This window comes from Erinaceus europaeus, chromosome 8 (assembly GCF_950295315.1).
Source record: "Erinaceus europaeus chromosome 8, mEriEur2.1, whole genome shotgun sequence".
Lineage (NCBI taxonomy): Eukaryota > Metazoa > Chordata > Mammalia > Eulipotyphla > Erinaceidae > Erinaceus > Erinaceus europaeus.
This window is the reverse complement of record NC_080169.1, coordinates 21,190,895-21,197,614: the sequence shown is the minus strand read 5'-3', so window position 1 is coordinate 21,197,614 and position 6,720 is coordinate 21,190,895. Positions and strand designations below refer to the sequence as shown.

The window sequence follows — 6,720 nt, the reverse complement described above, 5'->3', positions numbered from 1 at the left end:
ATCACTAAAGTCATGGGACCTAAGGAATATACCTAAAATATACTTCCTAGCTTTTATCCACCCTAAAATCCCTATTCACACCTGCTCTATTCCTACTTTCTGGTTCCTATTTAGTAGATATTTTGTCCTGCCCCATAAGTTACTGCCTTTCAAATACCAAGTTGTTGATGCTCTATCCTGAACTTCATGGGCAGAAGACCTCACTAATGTGCCACAGTACCTCACCTCTCCAAAGCCCTACCCTCCTAGAGAAAGATAGAAACAGGCCAGGGATATGGATCAAGCTGCCAATGTCCATGTCCTACAGAGAAGCAATTACAGAAGCCAGAACTGCTACCTTCTGCACCCCATAAAGAATTTTAGTCCATATTCCCAGAGTGAGGAGAAATGTTAGAGGAAGATGACTAGAGGGCTTTGAAACTCAATTTCATCAGGACCTAGAGATAGAAGAAGAAGAAAGGAAAGAAGTAATTGGTGTAGCTGAGACTTAAAATGGAAAAGAAGGCAGAACCATAGAAAAAAATGGGAAAATATATGAAAATAATAATCAATCCATATCTGTGACCTTGGGAGAACCACTGCAATTTCCATGGAAGGAATGGGGACACAGAACTCTGATAGTGGGAAAGGTGTGGAATTGTACCTCTGTTATCTTGTAATTTTGTAAATCATACTCACACACACAAAGTGTCCCATGACCCTCAGTCTGACAGTTGGCTGGAGACACTGAGATCATCTTGAACCAAGTTACCTTAAAATCAGGGAGAATGATCACTTCATTCCCTTTCATCCACATTTGGCCTGGAGCTCATTAAAAGATGAACTTTTGGGGAGTCGGGCAGTAGCACAGCGCAGTAAGTGCTTGTGGAGCAAAGCGCAAGGACTGGTGTAAGGATCCCGGTTCGAGACCCTGGCTCCCCACCTGCAGGGGAGTTGCTTCACAGGCGGTGAAGCAGGTCTGTAGGTGTCTGTATTTCTCTCCTCCTCTCTGTCTTCCCCTCCTCTCTCCATTTCTCTCTGTCCTATCTAACAACAATGATGACATCAGTAACAACAACAATAATAACTATAATAACAATAAAAAAACAATGAGGGCAACAAATGGGAAAATAAATATTAAAAAAATTAAAAGTTGAACTTTTGTGACCTTTTAGTGACCCCTGGCACAAAAAGTCTGTGCTGTAGCCCAGAGGACCTAACAGAAAAATCTTACCTTTGTCCACATCTGAGAAAGTTCTTAGAAACCCCCTTTACCTGGGGGTTTCTTTGCTATTTGCCATTTTATAGTTTCCCCTCCTCTCTTTTTAGTTAATAGGGACCCTTAACCTCTCTTTACAATCTAGGAAGGAATACAATCTCTGCTTGGAGCCAGCTTCTAGGTTTTATAGAAACCTAGAGAAGGGCTTGGATAAACTTACCCGAGGGGCTGCGGTGAGGTCTTCTCACAGGTGATGATGGAGTTGGGGAGGGTGCACACTTGCCCTTTGCTTTCCTCACCAATCGCCTGACAAAGTGACCTCCTTTCCGAAGGTTATCTCTCTGGGAACTACCTCACTTGGGCTTTTGTGTTCTCTACTGATTGTCCTTCAGTTCCTCACTTCCAGACAAAACAGCTTCTCCTTATTCCCAGTAGTTATGTTCCAGAAAGGTGCTGCTCACACCTTTGCTCCTCAGGAAGTGCAAGTTCAGGTTTCTGTGAACCTCCTCATACAGCATTTTCACCAACTGTTATTTTTTTAATTTTTTTTTCCCTTTTATTTTTTTTTTCCCTTTTAATTTCAGAGAGAGAGAGAGAAATCCCAGCACCATTCCACTATTCATGAAGTTTCCCTGAAACTATGCATGGTGCTCCCATGTGGTGTTGGGGACTTGAACCCAGGTCCTCAAGCATGATATAGTGTACATTTTATTGGGTGAGATGTTTTCTGGCCCTGTATAACCTTTTTTTATATGTATTTCTGCTTAGACTCTGTTGGATAGTATGCCAGCTCCCCCTGGCTTCTGCTTAACCATATGCCTATATAGGGATAGATTTAATCCCATCCAAAGCTTTGGTCTATTTACATAAATCACTTTTACATTTACATAAAGCACTCCCTCCAGGGCATTGGTGGTTCAGTGATAGGATTCTTGCCTGCTCTGCCCCCTCCTTGTCACACTCTGATTTTCACCAGTCACTTTTCTCTCCACCCTCTCTATATCACATCCTGTTTCCACCCTACTTGGAGAGTATAAAAACAGCTGCTCTTCTGATTAAAGACACTTGGAAATTGCTTTCCGGCTCCGAGAGTTCCAGAGTGTATCTCCTGCGAAGTTAGTGCGGCACGAGTTCCTGATCCCTCTCCCACGCAGCAGCCTAGATCGGCTCCAGTTGAGTTCTCTCCAACCCAGAGAGCAGTAGCTCAGGAAGAAGTACCCTCAGGCTATCCCGGCATCTGGCGCCCGAACAGGGACACGTAAGCAGCAGATTTACAAGAAGACATCCTAGATAAGTACACACCTTTTGGGTATCTGCAATATTGTGTTAAGGCACTGTGATTTTTTTTCTTTCTTATTGTTTTCCTGAGATCTCTCCACCATGGAAAATCTTTTCCAAATTCTGCATTCTTTTTCCAGTATACAATTTTTATATATCTGGGACATTTTTCTCGGGGCTGCACCTTATATCCTGTTGATCATCATAGCAGCTTTTAAGGGATATATAGGGGAACCTCTCAAAAGGCTTAAGGACCTAGAGGCTGAGGTCCAAGAGATAAAGGAAGTGATCATAGAACTTAACCAGCACCTTAAAAACAAGAAGAAGCAAAGGCTTGTCGTGATCTTGACCCACCCTAATTCCTCTGCATCTTGCCCTGAGGCCCCTATTTTGGCATCTTGCCCTGAGGCCCCTATTTTGGCAGACACGTGTCCGGAACCTCCTGCTGCTTCTTTGCCCACCCCTGTTTTGACAGACACATGTCCAAATTCTCCTGTAGCCTCCAAAACCACTTCTTCGGCCGCTTGTCCAGAAGCTTCCACTTCGGTGACTCCTCCTACCGCTACACACTTATCAGAGCAAGTCCACACATTTCCGGTCAATGTTGCCCCCAACAGACAAAAACCTCAGGCCTGGTATCCATATTCTGCCACAGACCTGAAGGAACTACGCCAGGCTATCAAGGATGACGGTATTCATGCCCCATGGACCAGGTCCATTTTATAAGGCCTGCTTCAGAACCTTAATACCCCCCAAGATTGGAGGGATGTAACTCGCGCTACGCTCCCAGGCCCCCTCTTCCTGCAATGGGAGGCATTCTTTCGCGACAAATGCTTACAACAATCGCGGAAAAAATATTCAAAATCAGCCAGAGGGGAATTTTGATGCATTGTTTGGAACAGGCCAATTAGAAACAGGGATTCAACAGGTGAGAATCCTATCACTGAACCACCAATGCCCTGGAGGGAGTGCTTTATGTAAATGTAAAAGCGATTTATGTAAATAGACCAAAGCTTTGGATGGGATTAAATCTATCCCTATATAGGCATATGGTTAAGCAGAAGCCAGGGGGAGCTGGCATACTATCCAACAAGACTCCATATTATCAACTTATTTCATAGATTATATGCGTATCATTTTTACATACTGATTCATATTAGACAATGGGGTTTTTACATTGAACTCTTGGTTGTTTTTTTTTTTTTTTGATCTGCTTCACCGCCTGTGAAGCGACTCCCCTGCAGGTGGGGAGCCGGGGGCTCGAACCGGGGTCCTTACGCTGGTCCTCATGCTTTGCACCAAGTGTGCTTAACCCGCTGCGGTACCGCCTGGCCCCCCTGAACTCTTGGTTTTAACAACACAGTAATTCACACTTGAATGCAGCTCCTCTGACACAAGTATTTTGTCTGGCACACCAGCAATGGCGTGTGTTTGGAGTCATTCAAACAGTGTAATTAAAAAAAAAACACAAACACAAGAAAAAATGCCACTAAATAGACTACAAAAAAAGAAAGTTGTGGTCCGGAAGGTGGCACAGTGGATAAGGCTTTGGATTCTCAAGCATGAGGTCCTGAGTTCAATTCCTGGCAGCACATGTACCAGAGTAATGTCTGGTTCTTTCTCTCTCCTATCATTTCTCATGAATAAATAAATAAAATCTTTAAAAAAAAGAAGAAAAAAGAAACTTGTGGGGGTCAGGCGGTAGCTCAGTGGGTTAAGCACATGTAGCGCAAAGCTCAAGGACAGGTGTCAAGTACTGGGCGCTCCACCTGCAGGGGAGTCACTTCACAAGTGGTGAAGCAGGCCTGCAGGTGTCTATCTTTCTCTTCCCTTCTCTGTCTTCCCCTCCTCTCTCCATTTCTTTCTGTCCTATCCAATGACGACAACATCAATAACAACAATAATAACTACAACAACAAAAAAACCAACAAGGGCAACAAAAAGGAAAATATAAATAAATTAATTAATTAATTAAAAGAAGCTCGTTTGTAATATGAGAAATGACAAAACAAAACAGAAGGAACCAGAAGAGAGCTTTGGTGCTGTGGTCTTTCTCTCTCTATCTCCCTCTTTCTCTCTGCCTTAAAGTAAACAAACGAAAAGTAGAAACATTTTTATGTGATCTCAGCTAGGAATCAGGTCATCAGTTAAATTTTTTGCTGATCTGCACCATATTCAGTATTGACCCCCAAAACACCACAAACATTAACTTGGGGATGAAAATAAATGTTGGTTCTTTCCAGCCAGCGCCGAGCGATGGGTATCTCTCGGGACAAGTGGCACAAGCGCCGAAAGACCGGCGGCAAGAGGAAACCCTATCACAAGAAGCAGAAGTACGAGTTGGGGAGCCTGGCTGCCAACACGAAGATTGGCTCTCACCGCATACACACGGTCAGTGTCCGGGGAGGCAACAAGAAGTACGGAACCTTGTGCTTGGACATGGGGAACTTCTCGTGGGGCTCCGAGTGTTGCACTCGAAAAACAAGGATCATTGATGTTGTCTACAATGCATCCAACAATGAACTGGTCCGAACCAAGACCCTGGTGAAGAACTGCATTGTGCTTATTGGCAGCACAACGTACTAGCGGTGTTAGGAGTTTCACTATGCCTTGCCCCTGGGCTGAAAGAAGGGCACCAAACTGACTCCTGAGGAAGGGATCCTAAACAAAAAGCAGTCAAAGAAGATTCAGAAGAAATACGATGAAAGGAAAATGAATGCCAAAATCAAGCCTTCTTGAAAAGCAGTTCCAGCAGGGCAAACTTCTTGCTTGCATGGCTTCAAGACCGGGCCAGTGTGGCCGAGCTGATGGCTATGTGCTAGAGGGCAAGGAGCTGGAGTTTTACCTGAGGAAAATCAAGGGTCGGAAAGGCAAATAAATTGTCTTTTGGCTCTTGTAATAAAGGTCTTCATTGTTCTTGAAAAGAAAAGAAATGTTGGCAAATTGGAACATTTGTAAATACAAAAGTGAATAATGAGAATGGACTGCGCAAATGTACCAAACGTCAGGTCTGTACTTTTCTCTTTCTCTTGCCATTTCTAACCAAGAGTTTTGTATTTCTTTTTCACATCATCAGTGCTCATCTCTGAGCAGAGTACTCCTGAATATTCATCTAAAGCCCTGGCCAAGAGTTCTCAAAGTCTGGATCCCGATGCCTCAGGGCATGAGATTCTACATGTCCAGGGATGCTAGATTGTCTTCAGGAACTTCAGTTAAAACACTTGTACATCCCAAGTTGAAGATAGAAGGAGATCTGAGAATCTAACTGTCTTTTATTGTCAGGCATTAAATAGATTTTAAAAATATAAAACAGTTGTTAATATCTCTTTCATTTTTGAAAGCATAGTGATGTTATTTGTGTTAATGTATAATGGGTTTGACAGTGTTACTTTTAGAGTAATTACTAAGTAGTTTATATATCTTGGTACTAATTATATATTATTATTATTATTATTTACCAGAGCACTGCTCAGTTCTGGTTTATAGTGGTGGTATGGGGGACTGAACCTAGGACTTTGTAGCCTCAGGCACAAGAGTCTCTTTGCATAACCATTATTCTATCTATCCCTGCCCTCAGTACTAGTTTTTGATACATTAAACACTGAAAGATAAAATCTATTTAATCACTATGTAATACATACTTACAATGAAATAGATATTCAATGGACTACTATTCTGCAATTTAAAATGACAATAGTGTATCATTTGGACAAAATGGATTGTACCAGAGTTGACTATGCTAGAGTGAGGCAAATATGAAGGTAAAAGACAATACTAGATAGTTTTCCTCATGTGGAATATAGATAATTGAAACAAAAGGAATGGCCATGCTGTCTCTTAGACTCTGTAAAACTTTGGTGGCTGGGGTCCAGGTGCTGGCACACCTGGTTCAGCACACACATTACAGGTTCAAGTGTCCATTCCTCAACTGCAGGGGGGAAGCTATACTGGCAGTGAAGCAGTGTCTCTCTTTGTCTGTCTACTTTTCCCTTTTCAATTTATCTGTCCTATCAAATAAAAAAAATGGGGGGAGAGGAATAAAAAATAAATAAGCAAACAAACAAATGAGTGGCTGCCATGAGTGGTGGATTTGTTATGCACGTGCTGAGCCCCAGTGATGACGCTGGTGGCAACAAAAAAATAAATAAATAGGGAGTCAGGCGGTAGCGCAGTGGGTTAAGCGCAGGTGGCACAAAGCGCAATGACCAGCATAAGGATCCCGGTTCGAGCCCCCGGCTTCCCAC

The 6,720-nt window shown here is 42.9% G+C and overlaps 1 pseudogene; it reads left to right on the top strand.

Annotated features, from left to right (window-relative positions):
• Positions 1–4,713: 4,713 nt before the first annotated feature.
• LOC103121914 (small ribosomal subunit protein eS8-like) lies at positions 4,714–5,358 on the top strand (annotated as a pseudogene).
• The last annotated feature ends 1,362 nt before the right edge of the window (positions 5,359–6,720 follow it).